Source organism: Microcaecilia unicolor, chromosome 5 (assembly GCF_901765095.1).
Source record: "Microcaecilia unicolor chromosome 5, aMicUni1.1, whole genome shotgun sequence".
Classification (NCBI taxonomy): domain Eukaryota; kingdom Metazoa; phylum Chordata; class Amphibia; order Gymnophiona; family Siphonopidae; genus Microcaecilia; species Microcaecilia unicolor.
Window position 1 is genome coordinate 161863982 of NC_044035.1, and position 19119 is coordinate 161883100.

Here is a 19119-nt window from a genome sequence, read left to right on the forward strand (position 1 = left end):
ATAACAATACTGTTATTCTAGCTTTTCCTCACTCGGTATGCTGTGTAGTCTACCCACAAAGCCCAAATAACCAACTCAAACTGAAGTTACATTTTTGAAATTTAAGGAAGCATCAACTTGGAACTTAGCATGTCATTTTAACCAAGGAAGATCAGAGCTTTAGTACTAATGCCTGAATCAGCTACCAACACCTGTGCACCTGGACTCAGAGGTTCAAGCACCCAAATCTCCTACTGGATATAAAATGGGTAATTTTATAAGAGGATGTCTATGTGAGAAGTCCAAAAAGGCAACACAGGCACCTATATGACTTTATGAAACATACTCCCCGATTCAGCCCCAGCACCACACAAATGCTAATGCACAAATTTATACCTGCTCCAACAAAGGGAGTAAATGTGTCTATGTAACATAGTAACATAGTAGATGACGGCAGAAAAAGACCTGCACGGTCCATCCAGTCTGCCCAAGAAGATAAATTCATATGTGCTACTTTTTTATTTATTCTACAGAGATGCCCATGTATTTTTTTATAAAAGATGTGTATATATCAGAAATCTGCTCCTTCTCTGCCCAAACTATGCCCCCAGAATGCCTAGACCAGTGCTTATCAAGCTTGTTGTGGCCATGATCCCATGACATGGCCAAATAAAACTGTCTGACCGCTGAGAGATACAGAATAACGATGCACCTACAGAGAGCCCACCCAGCTCGCAACCCTCAATTGTGGCACTCGTGACCCCATTTGGGGTTCCGACTCAGTTTGGGAAGCTCTGGTTTAGACAATTTTAAGCTCTACAACTCCAGAGATAAGTAATGCCATACTGGGAAAGACCATGGGTCCACTGAGCCCAGCATCCTGTCCACGACAGCGGCCAATCCAGGCCAAGGACACCTGGCAAGCTTCCCAAACGTACAAACATTCTATACATGTTATTCCTGGAATTGTGGATTTTTCCCGTCCATTTAGTAGTGGTTTATGGACTTGTCCTTTAGGAAACAGTCTAACCCCTTTTTAAACTCTGCTAAGCTAACCGCCTTCACCACGTTCTCCGGCAACGAATTCCAGAGTTTAATTATGCGTTGGGTGAAGAAATATTTTCTCCGATTTGTTTTAGATTTACTACACTGTAGTTTCATCGCATGCCCCCTAGTCCTAGTATTTTTGGAAAGCGTGAACAGACGCTTCACATCCACCTGTTCCACTCCACTCATTATTTTATATACCTCCACTCATTATTTTATATACCTCTATCATGTCTCACCTCAGCCGTCTCTTCTCCAAGCTGAAAAGCCCTAGCCTGCTTAGTCTTTCTTCATAGGGAAGTCGTCCCATTCCCGCTATCATTTTAGTCGCCCTTCACTGCACCTTTTCCAATTCTACTATATCTTTCTTGAGATGCGGCGACCAGAATTGAACACAATACTCAAGGTGCGGTCGCACCGTGGAGCGATACAACAGAATTATAACATCCTCACACCTGTTTTCCATTCCTTTCCTAATAATACCCAACATTCTATTTGCTTTCCCAGCCGCAGCAGCACACTGCGCAGAAGGTTTCAGTGTATTATCGACGATGACACCCAGATCCCTTTCTTGGTCCGTAACTCCTAAAGTGGAACCTTGCATTAGGTAGCTATAATTTGGGTTCTTTTTTCCCACATGCATCACCTTGCACTTGCTCACATTAAACGTCATCTGCCATCTAGCCGCTCAGTCTCCCAGTCTCGTAAGGTCCTCTTATAATTTTTCACAATCCTGTCGCGAGTTAATGACTTTGAATAACTTTGTGTCATCAGCAAATTTAATTACCTCACTAGTTATTCCCATCTCTAAATCATTTATAAATATGTTAAAAAGCAGCGGCCCTAGCACAGACCCCTGAGGAACCCCACTAACTACCCTTTCTCTATTGTGAATACTGCCCATTTAGCCCACTCTGTTTCCTACCCTTCAACCAGTTTTTAATCCACAATAGTACATTTCCTCCTATCCCATGACCCTCCAATTTCCTCTGTAGCCTTTTATGAGGTACCTTGTCAAACGCCTTTTGAAAATCTAGATACACAATATCAACCGGCTCCCCTTTGTCCACATGTATGTTTACTCCTTCAAAGAATTGAAGTAAATTGGTCAGGCAAGATTTCCCCACACAAAAGCCATGCTGACTTGGTCTCAGTAATCCATGTCCTTGGATGTGCTCTGTAATTTTGTTTTTAATAATAGCCTCTACCATTTCTCCGGCACCGACATCAGACTCACCGGTCTATAATTTCCTGGATCTCCCCTGGAACCTTTTTTGAAAATTGGCATTACATTGGCCACCCTCCAATCTTCCGGTACCACGCTCGATTTTAAGGATAAATTGCATATCACTAACAACAGCTCCGCAAGCCCATTTTTCAGTTCTATCAGTACTCTAGGATGAATACCATCCGGTCCAGGAGATTTGCTACTCTTCAGTTTGCTGAACTGCCCCATTACGTCCTCCAGGGTTACCATGAAGTCAGTAAGTTTCTCCGATTCGTCTGCTTGAAATACCATTTCTGACACCGGTATCCCACCCAAATGTTCCTCGGTGAAGACCGAAGCAAAGAATTCATTCAATCTCTCCGCTATGTCTTTGTCTTCCTTGATTGCCCCTTTTACCCCTCGGTCATCCAGCGGCCCAACCGATTCTTTTGCCGGCTTCCTGTTTTAAATATACCGAAAAAATGTTTTACTATGTTTTTTTGCCTCTAATGCTATTTTTTTTTGTAATCCCTCTTGGCCTTCTTTATCTGCGCCTTGCATTTGCTTTGACACTCCTTATGCTTCTTCTTGTTATTTTCAGACGGTTCCTTCTTCCATTTTCTGAAGGCGTTTCTTTTAGCCCTAATAGCTTCCTTCACCTCACTTTTCTACCATGCCGGCTGTCTTTTGGACTTCCATCTTTCTTTTCTAATTCGTGGAATATGTTTGGCCTTGGCCTCCAGGATGGTATTTTTGAACAGCGTCCACACCTGCTGTACAGTTTTTACCCTCTCAGTTGCCCCCATATGTTTTTTTTTTCACCGTACTCCTCATTTTATCATAGTCTCCTTTTTTAAAGTTAAACGCTAACTAACATATTTGACTTCCTGTGTTTAGTTACTTCAAGGTTGATATCAAAACTGATCATATTATGATCACTGTTATCAAGCGGCCCCAGTACCATAACGTCCCTCACTAGATCATGCGCTCCACTAAGGACCAAGTCTAGAATTTTTCCTTCTCTCGTCGGCTCCTGCACCAGCTGCTCCATAAAGCTGTCCTTGATTTCATCAAGGAATTGTACCTCTCTAGCATGTCCCAATGTTACATTTACTAAGTCTATATTTGGATAATTAAAGTCACCCATTATTATCACATTGCCCATTTTGTTTGCGCCTCTGATTTCTTTTATCATTTCTGCATCTACCTGCTCATCCTGGCGAGGCGGACGGTAGTACACTCCTATCACCGTCCTTTTCTCTTTTATGCATGGAATTTCAACCTACAATGATTCAAGGGTGTGATTTGTGTCCTGCTGAATTAGTAATCTGAGTCAAGGCTCTCGTTAATATACAATGCTACCCCTCCACCAGACCGGCCCACCCTATCACTTAGATATACTTTGTACCCCGGTATGACAGTGTCCCACTGGTTATCCTCCAACTCTCCCATCTTATTTCTTAGACTCCTAGCATTTGCATATAGACATTTCAGAGTATGTTTGTTGTTACTATTTGCATGATGCATAGTACTTGACACTATTGATTGGCCATCTTTTGTCTGATCTTTAGTTGTATTTAAGGGCACCTGACCTACCACGTTCTGTTGTGCAACCTCACTATCCAGAAACCCTACCTTCCCTGTTTGTGAGGTATCCTTGCAAGATACCTTATCCCGAACCATGCGCTTTTGAGCGACTGTGGGCCTTCCCCCCATTTCTAGTTTAAAAGCTGCTCTATCTCCTTTTTAAATGCCGACGCCAGCAGCTACCCTAGAGGATCTGGATTTGAGCTTTCTACCTAAGAGCCTAAATTTGGCTTCCAGAGCCTCTCTCCCACATTTTGCTATATCATTGGTACCCACATGTACCAAGACAGCTGACTCCTCCCCAGCACTATCTAAAATCCTATCTAGGTGACATGTGAGGTCCGCCACCTTCACACCAGGCAGGCAAGTCACCAGGCGATCCTCACGTCCACCAGCCACCCAGATATCTATATGCCTAATGATCGAATCACCAACTACAACAGCTGCCCTAACCTTTCCCTCCCGGGCAACACTCGGAGACATATCCTCGGTACTAGAGGATAGTACATCCCCTGGTGGGCAGGTCCTGGCTACAGGAGTACTTCCTACTTCACCAGGGTGATACTCTCCTTCTAGGAGACCTCCATTCTCCAAGGTAGTACAAGGGCTACCAGACTGGAGGTGGGACTTCTCTACAACATCCCTGTAGGTCTCCTCTATGTACCTCTCTGTCTCCCTCAACTCCACCAAGTCTGCTACTCTAGCCTCAAGAGAACAGACATGTTCTCTAAGAGCTAGGAGCTCTTTGCATCGGGCACACACATATGACAGCTCACCAACTGGGAGATAATCATACATGTAATACTCAATGCAAAAGACTGGATAGCGCCCCTCTCGCTGCTGGACTGCTGACTCCTGTAGGGGTATTTCCCTATGATCTAGCCTGAGCTGGTTTTGGCCTATACAAGCCTATGACATCTTGGTATAATAAGATGGCTGCTGCAACATCTCTGTGTCAGCAAGATCCAGCTTCAGCTTGTGGAAAATCACTGACAGGCTTGCCGAAGCCAAGGACATTCTGTGTTCCAACCATCCCCCTTCTATCTCTGAGACGCTGGGAAGGGAGTCATACTCATGGCAGCAGAAGTTACCATCTCCAAGGTCACAAAACAAAGAACTCTTCTTACCCATGTACTGGACTGTAGGAGAAGAATTGGTCCAGGCTATCACCCAACAGAGAGGTCTGGAAGAACGTGGGGAGAGTGGAAGAGAGAGTTAGTCGGAGACCCTCGGAGGAGGGGTACCTGTGAAGGACCTGAGAAATCCAGCAAGGCTCGGGGTGAGCTAGAGAATGTATGATACCAACCTTGTGACCTGCATAACTGATGCAAATACCTGTGGCATTGATATTGGCTCTGATAACCAAAGGAGAGACGGGAACCTGCTTGTTTGCTGAAAAAGACCCGCACTACATAAGACACAGCTGAGATAGCGTCTGGGGAGATTCTGATCCGGTCTTATCTGAAGCCATCATCAGGACAGCGTGGTAAGATCAGTGATATATTTCCTGGTCTGGGGTTAGGCAGTGGTTTTATCTAAGTACGACTGGTTTATTTCAGCTCTTGGTCAGGGACAGCTGCTAATGTGTATTTTGCATAAGATGTGATAAGTTTTCATAAGGATCATTAGGATATCATTTGTACTGTTCTAATCATTACTGTACATAGTCTCAGGATAATCAGAGTGTAGTTATACAATATATTTTGTTAGTGTGCATATCAGTAAGAGATATTATATTGCATATAAGCTATTGCAGAGTGTCTATTTTTCTACCTGTAATAAATAATAACAATTATCATCTGTGACGTGGCTTTGGTTCTTTGGCGAAGAACAAAACACTGGCAGGGTGCCAGCACAAGGTTCCTTTATAAAGCGAATGCTACATACCTGTAGAAGGTATTCTCCGAGGACAGCAGGCTGATTGTTCTCACTGATGGGTGACGTCCACGGCAGCCCCTCCAATCGGAAACTTCACTAGCAAAAGCCTTTGCTAGTCCTCGCGCGGCCGTCTTCCCGCCCGAATCGGCTCGTGTTCGTCAGTCCCGTATGTAGCAAGACAAAGACAAGGGAAGACACAACTCCAAAGGGGAGGCGGGCGGGTTTGTGAGAACAATCAGCCTGCTGTCCTCGGAGAATACCTTCTACAGGTATGTAGCATTCGCTTTCTCCGAGGACAAGCAGGCTGCTTGTTCTCACTGATGGGGTATCCCTAGCCCCCAGGCTCACTCAAAACAACAACCATGGTCAATTGGGCCTCGCAACGGCGAGGACATAACTGAGATTGACCTAAAAAATTTACCAACTAACTGAGACTGCAGCCTGGAACAGAACAAACAGGGCCCTCGGGGGGTGGAGTTGGATCCTAAAGCCCAAACAGGTTCTGAAGAACTGACTGCCCGAACCGACTGTCGCGTCGGGTATCCTGCTGCAGGCAGTAATGAGATGTGAATATGTGGACAGATGACCACGTCGCAGCTTTGCAAATTTCTTCAATAGAGGCTGACTTCAAGTGGGCTACCGACGCTGCCATGGCTCTAACATTATGAGCCGTGACATGACCCTCAAGAGTCAGCCCAGCCTGGGCGTAAGTGAAGGAAATGCAATCTGCTAGCCAATTGGATATGGTGCGTTTCCCCACAGCCACTCCCCTCCTATTGGGATCAAAAGAAACAAACAATTGGGCGGACTGTCTGTTGGGCTGTGTCCGCTCCAGATAGAAGGCCAATGCTCTCTTGCAGTCCAATGTGTGCAGCTGACGTTCAGCAGGGCAGGAATGAGGACGGGGAAAGAATGTTGGCAAGACAATTGACTGGTTCAGATGGAACTCCGACACAACCTTTGGCAAGAACTTAGGGTGAGTGCGGAGGACTACTCTGTTGTGATGAAATTTGGTGTAAGGGGCCTGGGCTACCAGGGCCTGAAGCTCACTGACTCTACGAGCTGAAGTAACTGCCACCAAGAAAATGACCTTCCAGGTCAAGTACTTCAGATGGCAGGAGTTCAGTGGCTCAAAAGGAGGTTTCATCAGCTGGGTGAGAACGACATTGAGATCCCACGACACTGTAGGAGGTTTGACAGGGGGCTTTGACAAAAGCAAACCTCTCATGAAGCGAACAACTAAAGGCTGTCCTGAGATCGGCTTACCTTCCACACGGTAATGGTATGCACTGATTGCACTAAGATGAACCCTTACAGAGTTGGTCTTGAGACCGGACTCAGACAGGTGCAGAAGGTATTCAAGCAGGGTCTGTGTAGGACAAGAGCGAGGATCTAGGGCCTTGCTGTCACACCAGACGGCAAACCTCCTCCACAGAAAGAAGTAACTCCTCTTAGTGGAATCTTTCCTGGAAGCAAGCAAGACGCGGGAGACACCCTCTGACAGACCCAAAGAGGCAAAGTCTACGCTCTCAACATCCAGGCCGTGAGAGCCAGGGACCGGAGGTTGGGATGCAGAAGCGCCCCTTCGTCCTGCGTGATGAGGGTCGGAAAACACTCCAATCTCCACGGTTCTTCGGAGGACAACTCCAGAAGAAGAGGGAACCAGATCTGACGCGGCCAAAAAGGAGCAATCAGAATCATGGTGCCTCGGTCTTGCTTGAGTTTCAACAAAGTCTTCCCCACCAGAGGTATGGGAGGATAAGCATACAGCAGGCCCTCACCCCAATCCAGGAGGAAGGCATCCGATGCCAGTCTGCCGTGGGCCTGAAGCCTGGAACAGAACTGAGGGACTTTGTGGTTGGCTCGAGATGCGAAGAGGTCTACCAAGGGGGTGCCCCACACCTGGAAGATCTGTCGCACTACCCTGGAATTGAGCGACCACTCGTGAGGTTGCATAATCCTGCTCAACCTGTCGGCCAGACTGTTGTTTACGCCTGCCAGATATGTGGCTTGGAGCACCATGCCGTGACGGCGAGCCCAGAGCCACATGCTGACGGCTTCCTGACACAGGGGGCGAGATCCGGTGCCCCCCTGCTTGTTGACGTAGTACATGGCAACCTGGTTGTCTGTCTGAATTTGAATAATTTGGTGGGACAGCCGATCTCTGAAAGCCTTCAGAGCGTTCCAGATCGCTCGTAACTCCAGAAGATTGATCTGCAGATCGCGTTTCTGGAGGGACCAGCTTCCTTGGGTGTGAAGCCCATCGACATGAGCTCCCCATCCCAGGAGAGACGCATCCGTGGTCAGCACTTTTTGTGGCTGAGGAATTTGGAAAGGACGTCCCAGAGTCAAATTGGACCAAATTGTCCACCAATACAGGGATTTGAAAAAACTCGTGGACAGGTGGATCACGTCTTCTAGATCCCCAGCAGCCTGAAACCACTGGGAAGCTAGGGTCCATTGAGCAGATCTCATGTGAAGGCGGGCCATGGGAGTCACATGGACTGTGGAGGCCATGTAGCCCAGCAATCTCAACATCTGCCGAGCTGTGATCTGCTGTGACGCTCGCACCCGCGAGACGAGGGACAACAAGCTGTTGGCTCTCGCCTCTGGGAGATAGGCGCGAGCCGTCCGAGAATCCAGCAGAGCTCCTATGAATTCGAGTTTCTGCACTGGGAGAAGATGGGACTTTGGATAATTTATCACAAACCCCAGTAGCTCCAGGAGGCGAATAGTCATCTGCATGGACTGCAGGGCTCCTGCCTCGGATGTGTTCTTCACCAGCCAATCGTCGAGATATGGGAACACGTGCACCCCCAGCCTGCGAAGTGCCGCTGCTACTACAGCCAAGCACTTTGTGAACACCCTGGGCGCAGTGGCGAGCCCAAAGGGTAGCACACAGTACTGGAAGTGACGTGTGCCCAGCTGAAATCGGAGATTCTGCTTGTGAGCTGGCAGTACCAGGATGTGTGTGTAGGCATCCTTCAAGTCCAGAGAGCATAGCCAATCGTTTTCCTTAATCATGGGAAGGAGGGTGCCCAGGGAAAGCATCCTGAACTTTTCTTTGACCAGATATTTGTTCAGGGCCCTTAGGTCTAGGATGGGACGCATCCCCCCTGTTTTCTTTTCCACAAGGAAGTACCTGGAATAGAATCCCAGCCCTTCTTGCCCGGATGGCACGGGCTCGACCGCATTGGCACTGAAAAGGGCGGAGAGTTCCTCTGCAAGTACCTGCTTGTGCTGGAAGCTGTAAGACTGAGCTCCCGGTGGACAATTCGGAGGTTTTGAGGCCAAATTGAGGGTGTATCCTTGCCGGACTATTTGAAGAACCCACTGATCGGAGGTTATGAGAGGCCACCTTTGGTGAAAAGCTTTCAACCTCCCTCCGACTGGCAGGTCGCCCGGCACTGACACTTGGATGTCGGCTATGCTCTGCTGGAGCCAGTCAAAAGCTCGTCACTTGCTTTTGCTGGGGAGCCGAGGGGCCTTGCTGAGGCGCACGCTGCTGACGAGAGCGAGCGCGCTGGGGCTTAGAGAAGGAGGATTGTACCTATGCTTACCAGAAGAGTAGGGAACAGTCTTCCTTCCCCCAAAAAATCTTCTACCTGTAGCGGTAGAGGCTGAAGGCTGCCGGCGGGAGAACTTGTCGAATGCGGTGTCCCGCTGGTGGAGCTGCTCTACCACTTGTTCGACTTTCTCTCCAAAAATATTATCCGCACGGCAAGGCGAGTCCGCAATCCGCTGCTGGATTCTATTCTCCAGGTCGGCGGCACGCAGCCATGAGAGTCTGCATCACCACACCTTGAGCAGCGGCCCTGGACGCAACATCAAAGGTGTCATACACCCCTCTGGCCAGGAATTTTCTGCACGCCTTCAGCTGCCTGACCACCTCCTGAAAAGGCTTGGCTTGCTCAGGGGGGAGCACATCCACCAAGCCCGCCAACTGCCGCACATTGTTCCGCATGTGTATGCTCATGTAGAGCTGGTAGGACTGAATTTTGGCCACGAGCATAGAAGAATGGTAGGCCTTCCTCCCAAAGGAGTCCAAGGTTCTAGAGTCCTTGCCCGGGGGCGCCGAAGCATGCTCCCTAGAACTCTTGGCCTTCTTTAGCGCCAAATCCACAACTCCAGAGTCGTGAAGCAATTGAGTGCGCATCAGCTCTGGGTCCCCATGGATCCGGTACTGGGACTCAATCTTCTTGGGAATGTGGGGGTTAGTTAATGGCTTGGTCCAGTTCGCCAGCAATGTCTTTTTTAGGACATGATGCATGGGTACTGTGGACGCTTCCTTAGGTGGAGAAGGATAGTCCAGGAGCTCAAACATTTCAGCCCTGGGCTCGTCCTCCACAACCACCGGGAAGGGGATGGCCGTAGACATCTCCTGGACAAAGGAAGCGAAAGACAGACTCTCGGGAGGAGAAAGCTGTCTCTCAGGAGAGGGAGTGGGATCAGAAGGAAGACCCTCAGACTCCTCGTCAGAGAAATATCTGATGTCTTCCTCTTCTTCCCACGAGGCCTCACCCTCGGTGTCAGACACAAGTTCACGAACCTGTGTCTGCAACCGTGCCCGGCTCGACTCCGTGGAACCACGGCCATGGTGGGAGCGTCGAGAGGTAGACTCCCTCGCCCGCTCCGGCGAAGCTCCCTCCGCCGACGTAGTCGGGGAGCCTTCCTGGGAGGTGACCGCAGTCGGTACCGCACGCGGCACCGACGCTGTAGACCTCACCCCGGGCGATGGACCAGCCGGCGCCTCGCTCGACGGTACCGGTGGCGCAAGCACCCCCGGTACCGGAGTAGGGCGCAACAGCTCTCCCAGGATCTCTGGAAGAACGGCCCGGAGGCTCTCGTTCACAGCAGCTGCAGAAAAAGGCATGGAGGTCGATGCAGGCGTCGATGTCACGACACCGGCGCTTCCCGGCACCGACGAGGAGGACGTAGAATCCAACCGTCTCTTCCTCGGGGCCGAGACCGAAGAGGGTCGGTCTCGGGGGGGGCTGTACCGCAGGAGCCCTCAGGGTAGGGGGAGACCCACCCGAAGGCTCACCGCCACCAGCAGGGGAATGGACAGCCCTCACCTGCACTCCAGACGAAGCACCACCGTCCGACGACATCAGCAGATGAGGTCCCGGTACCACCGACGTCGACACAGTCGTCCGATGTCTCAGCGCCGATGCAGAGGGTCGATGCCTCGATACACTCGATGCACTGGCGGCCGAGGATGAAGGTCTGGACGCTGAAGACGTCGATGCACTCGATACCCCCGGTGCCGACGAAGAGCCAGAGAACAAAATGTTCCACTGGGCTAACCTCGCTACCTGAGTCCGCTTTTGTAAAAGGGAACACAGACTACAGGCCTGAGGGCGGTGCCCAGCCCCCAGACACTGAAGACACGACGCGTGCCTGTCAGTGAGCGAGATTACCCGGGCGCACTGGGTGCACTTCTTGAAGCCGCTGGAAGGCTTCGATGTCATGGGCGGAAAAATCACGCCGGCGAGATCAAAACTCGAAATGGCGAAAATTGGCACCACAAAACAGGGAGAAGAAAATTTCGACCGAGGCCAAACTAAGGCCTACCCCGACGACGAAAGAAAACTTAACGGGGCGAAAAGCTCGAAATACGGGAAGGGAAAACCCAAAAGTATCTTCCCGAAACACTTCTCAAACTTTCTTAGAAAGAACGAGTCGAAAATGACGCGCGAGGTCAACTTTCCGGGGCACGAACGGCAAAACACGACCGTACCGAGCGTGGACAAAAGAAGACTGGCCGGCACGAGCCGGTTTCGGGCGGGAAGACGGCCGCGCATGCGCGGTGCTCATCAGCGCGCGAGGGCTAGCAAAGGCTTTTGCTAGTGAAGTTTCCGATTGGAGGGGCTGCCGTGGACGTCACCCATCAGTGAGAACAAGCAGCCTGCTTGTCCTCGGAGAATGCTAGAATGGCAAAGCTAGCACTACCCCTTTGAAGTGTGCATAAGTTTTTTTTTCCAGCGCTTTCACAGGTGCCCTTGGCCTGGATTGGCCGCTGTCATGGACAGGATGCTGGGCTCGATGGACCCTTGGTCTTTTCCCAGTGTGGCACTACTTATGTACATTATGACAAGGAAAACATTCTAAGGTATTTTGCAAACTGCAAATCAGTGCAAAATAAGCAGCATGGATCTAGGAATGTTACCGACAAGAAGACAGAACCAAAAAAAGTCCTTGACAGAGAAGATACAGGAGGGAACACAGTAAAAACATTCGGAGGGGGGGGGGGGGGGGGGACACAGTACAAGCAGACTACATGACAGAAAGCAGAGGAATACCAGAGGAAAAGGTTATCACAAAAGTGTGATCTGATGATACTTAAGCAATAAAATTCAACAAGGAACAAAGGTTATACAGAAAGCACAGAGTAAGTGACACCACTATAGGCAATAAACTTGATTCAGGCTGGGGAGACTCATATATATAAGCCACCACTCAACAAGAACATAAAAAGGGTTTGGCTTTAAACTGCAAGGTCATGGGCTCCTTCCTCCAGGGGCTCAGGTTCCAACTGGTTTAAAACAACATATGCAGATTCAAAGGCACATAATGCAAATCTAATCCAGGTCAGGTTACCTATTAACAAAACAGTTCCAACACTTGCCTCTACAGGCACAAATGTATTTTCTTCTAAACTACAAGATCCTGAGAAGATCGTGTGTCCCTCTGGGCTGGAGTTACGCCTGACGAGTGAGAAGGTATTGCACTATGGGTTCTTGGTACTGCATATTTGACAGGTCTCTGCAATAACCTTTTAGAAATGCATTAAACATGTTTAGCAGGAGGGATTGTGGCTGATCCAGGAGAAGAAGAATTATTGATGGTGAAGACTCATCTGCAACCATGACCAATAACCATGGTTGATGAATTAGGCTACTGAACAGGAATAGTACTACATTTGTGACTTTGCACTCAACATGTATCAGAGCTACTGTACTAGTGGTGCTTGGCCTCAAGAGTTACACTGCTTACGTGTTTATGTTTTTCAAGCACTCTGGAAGGGATTGACAAAGTCACCTTCCCTTCAGGACTGTGCAATTGCACCGAGGACAGTGGTGCTGAAGTTTGGAAACCTTTGAGGAAGTACACCCCAGTTTTAGTGAGTACCAGGAGGATGAGGGTTTTCCACAGAAGATTCTTGACTCATATGCACAGAGCTGGCATCTCATACAAAGAGAAGACCCTCTTCATCTTTCTGCATGTTCAGCTTCATAGCTGTCACAGAAGTGATTAAGATAATCGGACATCCAAGCGTAATACTTGCATCTGATCTGCACCCAAGCAGGCTATAAGCACTCAGAGTGGGCATCGAAGTTCTGGATTTTTCCGACTCATTTTGGGTCTGGACAGAATCCAGATTTCAGAGCCATATCGAACTTGTAACTATCCGACCAAAAATGTCACAAGACATTTTAAATTGAAAACCAAAACTTTGTTGAGAGAATTTTGTTTAGCAATCGTTTGGATGAGCACAAGAAGCAAAACTGAGGACTTGTGGAGACCAGTGTGTGGGAAGAACCAGCATACTCAGAATTTTACACTAAGGTCGGATGATATCACCCACTTGTGTTCTTGACTTATCCCTGTTTGTTGACAGAAAGTTTTCTAAATAATTTTACATCAACTTATACCAAAGTGGTTAAATGACATTAAAAAAAAAAAGTTACAGTGAACCATTACATCAGACCACTCTTAAAAATCTCAGACCCCAGGAGCAATATAAAAAGGTCAATAACAATCTTCAGTGAAAGAATAGATGAGAAATATTGACTAATCTGCTTGGAATGCTGCCTGTAGAGGCACCATCCCACACCATAAGAACAAGAAATAAAGTTAAACCCAACAAAGATATACAAAGGGAAAGAGAAGAAATGTATCTTCAAGACATCACTAATGTTAAAATGGCAGAAAGCTAAATCCAGGGGATATCAAAAGTGTTATGGGAAAAGGATATATAAAGTTAATAGCCAACACACTAACATACCAATGACACTCAGACTTCAATGAAGAAACCAGAAAACAGACAGTGCAGTGCGCATGTGAGAAGTGATGGAATGCTTCTTGCTATACCTTCCCTTCAACCATGTCACGACAAACTGCTAACAAAGTCCAAAATCCAATTCTAAATCACAGTGGCCATTATGAATATTCTCAAAATCCTTTCAAAATAAAGGTAGCATTACAAATATTCCCTGTGTACATAAGATATAAAGGCAACAAGAATTTGAAAAGAGCTGCATACAACAAAAAAAAAAAAAAGTCTTTCAAGCATCAGTTGTCTTAATGGGTCCCACACACTGTACCCATTTATGTTTGCATTCAACATGCCAACCTGCAGAACAAAAGGCCAACAAGAAAGTGTCTGTGCACCAAAGGAGTGCAACACTTCCAACTAAATATATCTCTGTGAGCCTTCAAGTTTACCCTTTAAAAAAACTTTAAAAGACGTAGCAGTGATTCTCAACCAGTGTGCTAGAAAACAGTGGTGTGTCACCAAGAGCCAGGATTTCTGTTGTCAAAAATGTAAGAGACAACAAGCCCATCCTTTCCTTAGCCATGTGTGCCTGCAAACTAGGAAGAACACATAGCCAGGAAAAGGTATTTTACCTGTAGCAGGTATTCTCCGAGGACAGCAGGCTATGTATTCTCACATATTCTCCCACCTCCCCTTGGAGTTGTCTCCTATGCTTTTTGGACTATACTGTGGGACCCGTACTCCCGCAATGGGTGGGAAGGCACTCACATATGTGCGATGGGGGCACAAAGTGTGCGCAAAAACCTTTTAAGCTGTCTATAATCCCTGGACAAGGTATCGCAATATCCAACATGCAAGAAAATTATAGCCTGCTTGTCCTTGGAAAATTGATCCCTATAGCGGCTCTTTCTATGCTTCTCCCACCCTTGCCCATTACTACCACTGTGTCTTGCCCCTACCAGCACTGCAATCAGCCTGGGCTAGAAATGCTGCATTCTGCACTCTCCCTTTGGCTACAATCACCTCTGCCAGCCTGGTCCCTCTTGCACCCTTCACTACAGCCATGATCACACCCATTTCTAGCTAGAGAGAAGACCTAAGAAATGCCCTTATTCTTTCTCCTTCTCCACTAACTGGGTGGACAGGGCGAGTTTTAAAAGGAGGACACCGTGGGGGAGGGCTATTAAAAAAAAAAAAAGAGGTAAGCCTAGGGGTGTGGAGCCTGGATCAAAAAAGCCTTTCAAGAGTGAGATTAAAGCTGGGATTTGGGAATGAGAGAGAATGGGGACTCCAAGTTTATGCAAGTGATTGGGTGGGAGTGTATTTAGCAAGCAAGTTTTAATAACATTTTATCATTTTTCATAACAAATATTTAGACTTCTTTTGTTCAGCCAAGAATGTAATATTCAAATGTTTCAAAAATACCATCCTGGAGGCCCAGGCCATACATATTCCGCGAATTAGAAAAGAAAGACGGAAGTCCAAAAGACACCCGGCGTGGTTGAAAAGTGAGGTGAAGGAAGCTATTAGGGCTAAAAGAAACGCCTTCAGAAAATGGAAGAAGGAAACGTCTGAAAATAACAAGAAACAGCATAAGGAGTGTCAAAGCAAATGCAAGGCGCAGATAAAGAAGGCAAAGAGGGAGTATGAAAAAAAGATAGCATTAGAGGCAAAAAAACATAGTAAAAAAATTTTTCGGTATATTAAAAGCAGGAAGCCGGCAAAAGAATCGGTTGGGCCGCTGGATGACCGAGGGGTAAAAGGGGCGATCAAGGAAGACAAAGACGTAGCGGAGAGACTGAATGAATTCTTTGCTTCGGTCTTCACCGAGGAAGATTTGGGTGGGATACCGGTGTCGGAAATGGTATTTCAAGCGGTCGAGTCGGAGAAACTTACTGACTTCACGGTAAACCTGGAGGACGTAATGGGGCAGTTCGGCAAACTGAAGAGTAGCAAATCTCCTGGACCGGATGGTATTCATCCTAGAGTACTGACAGAACTGAAAAACGAGCTTGCGGAGCTACTGCTAGTGATATGCAACTTATCCTTAAAATCGAGCGTGGTACCGGAAGATTGGAAGGTGGCCAATGTAACGCCCATTTTTTAAAAAGGCTCCAGGGGAGATCCGGGAAATTATAGACCGGTGAGTCTGACGTCGGTGCCGGGGAAAATGGTAGAGGCTATTATTAAAAACAAAATTACAGAGCACATCCGAGGACATGGATTACTGAGACCAAGTCAGCATGGCTTTTGTGTGGGGAAATCTTGCCTGACCAATTTACTTCAATTCTTTGAAGGAGTGAACAAACATGTGGACAAAGGGGAGTCGGTTGATATTGTGTATCTGGATTTTCAAAAGGCGTTTGACAAGGTACCTCATGAAAGGCTACAGAGGAAATTGGAGGGTCATGGGATAGGAGGAAATGTCCTATTGTGGATTAAAAACTGGTTGAAGGATAGGAAACAGAGAGTGGGGTTAAATGGGCAGTATTCACAATGGAGAAGGGTAGTTAGTGGGGTTCCTCAGGGGTCCGTGCTAGGACCGCTGCTTTTTAATATATTTATAAATGATTTAGAGATGGGAGTAACTAGCGAGGTAATTCAATTTGCTGATGACACAAAGTTATTCAAAGTCGTTAAATCGCGACAGGATTGTGAAAAATTACAAGAGGACCTTACGAGACTGGGCGGCTAAATGGCAGATGATGTTTAATGTGAGCAAGTGCAAGGTGATGCATGTGGGAAAAAAGAACCCAAATTATAGCTACGTCATGCAAGGTTCCACGTTAGGAGTTACGGACAAAGAAAGGGATCTGGGTGTCGTCGTCGATAACACACTGAAACCTTCTGCTCAGTGTGCTGCTGCGGCTAAGAAAGCGAATAGAATGTTGGGTATTATTAGGAAAGGTATGGAAAACAGGTGTGAGGATGTTATAATGCCGTTGTATCGCTCCATGGTGCGACCGCACCTTGAGTATTGTGTTCAATTCTGGTCGCCGCATCTCAAGAAAGATATAGTAGAACTGGAAAAGGTGCAGCGAAGGGCGACTAAAATGATAGCGGGGATGGGACGACTTCCCTATGAAGAAAGACTAAGGAGGCTAGGGCTATACAGCTTGGAGAAGAGACGGCTGAGGGGAGACATGATAGAGGTATATAAAATAATGAGTGGAGTGGAACAGGTGGATGTGAAGCGTCTGTTCACGCTTTCCAAAAATACTAGGACTAGGGGGCATGCGATGAAACTACAGTGTAGTAAATTTAAAACAAATCGGAGAAATTTTTCTTCACCCAACGTGTAATTAAACTCTGGAATTCGTTGCCGGAGAAAGTGGTGAAGGCGGTTAGCTTAGCAGAGTTTAAAAAGGGGTTGGACAGATTCCTAAAGGACAAGTCCATAAACCGCTACTAAATGGACTTGGAAAAATCCAAAATCCCAGGAATAACATGTATAGAATGTTTGTACGTTTGGGAAGCTTGCCAGGTGCCCTTGGCCTGGATTGGCCGCTGTCGTGGACAGGATGCTGGGCTCGATGGACCCTTGGTCTTTTCCCAGTATGGTATTACTTATGTACTTATGTACACATGAACACTATTTGTTAGGTGTATCACAACAGAAGACAAAAAAACTGAGAACCACCAATTCCTCTTGTTTCTTCTGCGATATTTTTTCCTCACTGGAAAAAAAAAACCATATCGGAAATCCGCAATGTATGGGTCTTATAGTGGTTACTGTCCTATTATCTGAAATCAGAAAGTCAACTAATGTTCACTTGAGATCCGATTTACTCGAGCTCCCCCCCAACTCGGGAAAAGGCTCAAACTGACCCCTTGATAGCGCTACTGTTATAATCTTCTCTTTACACTTTTTTACCCCTTAAACTCTATAGTAGCCATACATTATAATGTTATGCTACATTTACAGAGCACTTTCTCTGAACAAAGTTCAATCCGAAGTGCTTTACACCAAATAATTCACAGCAACTGCATATACGTAATGCAATCTTTCACTTGTAATAAACCAGCTTTTCATTAATATCTCATGAAGTCATACAGAAAGAACAGAAAAAGCAGCAGTAGCATGTGAACTCCGTAAAAAAAAAACAAAAGAAGCAGATGGTAAAGGGAACTGTGTTTTATCGGTCCGCCTATGAAGGCAAGGAAACTACTTCAACCCCGTCCTTTTGTAAAGCAAGCTCTTGATCGCTGGTGCAGTTTCGATGCAGGTCCCTGATCAGATGATCCCGGGGCCGGATTCTTCCACGGCGGAAGTGTATTCAATATAGCAGGTTCATCATCCCACTACCCATCGGCGTCAGATACATCCCCAAGGCAGCCGCTTCGCTTCACCGCGCCACAGAGAGGAAGAGCGGCTCCCCTCACCAGCCCCGTCGAAATTTTGCCGGCGCTACTACCCCACTTTCCTCTCGAGTAGTTTCTGGGCACATGACTGGGGCACACCATGGCCACCCCCCCTCAATCCCAACTCATCTCTCCAGGGACACGGGCGCCCTCCCCAAACGGTCAGTGGGAAGCGGTGTGTAACTTAACACTCACCCATGGATCCATTTTGGAGAGAGAGAGCCTCTGAAAGTTCGAGCGATAGACAGTAGCCCTTACTGCAGCTCTCGCACTCTCTGCCCGATTGATTTTTGTTGCTTGTCTGTCTGTGTCTGAACTAGTAGTCAGTGCTCGAGCAATCACATCACTCCCGGAAGCGCCGCGTTATCTCCCTCCCCCAGGCGGCTATCTGTCGGGCGCACGCTCGTTTCGCCCCGCCCCTCCCCTCCCCCCTCCCTTAGAAACGGCGCGTGGGTGGAGAAATGCGTGGCCGCGGCTACTGGACCGTGCAGGAGGGAGAGAGAAAGCGTGTGTCACTGTCACTGTGGTAGAGACTAGAGGGACTCATTGTGGCTCTCTCCCTTCCCTCTAGAAGCCAAAAATCTGAGGGGAAATCCAAGATTTCAGGAGTAAGAAAAGCTCTGTGTGATCCTGGGGGGGAAATAGGAAAGCTACCTAGCTCCAGGAGAGAGACGTCAATAGACATTTTTCGTCATTTACGTAAATTTTTGTTTTGTTGGGATTCTGTATGCTTTTTTTTTTTTCCTTTTACGGGAGCATTCTCATTAGTAGTGCCCCAGGCACCTCTGAAATTGCAGCTCGTTACTATGGCTGACAGGGGTCTCCGAACCCGTTGGCAAAAGAGGTCCGTCAGCCAGAAACTCCTCCCCAACACTTGTGGTCGACGGTTCTTTCCATATGGGGAAACTGAGTGTGGGGGGGGGGGGGGGCGCAGTGACTGCCCCCCCCCCCCCCAATCATGTAAAGAGTACGGTGGACGAATAGGACGGTAGAAACTGCACTGAACGTAAGAATTAGCAATTTGTATTGTAATCTATACTTACTAGGAGGCAGATGCACT

General features: G+C 47.5%; 1 long non-coding RNA gene across 1 annotated transcript; it reads right to left on the minus strand.

Moving 5' to 3' along the window:
• Positions 1–7316: 7316 nt before the first annotated feature.
• Positions 7317–18431, minus strand: LOC115470393. The gene is made up of 3 exons (XR_003942192.1): positions 18255–18431; positions 15076–15077; positions 7317–7329 (listed from the first exon to the last, which is right to left on the minus strand). It is a non-coding gene; the product is annotated as an uncharacterized LOC115470393 (long non-coding RNA).
• Positions 18432–19119: the final 688 nt, after the last annotated feature.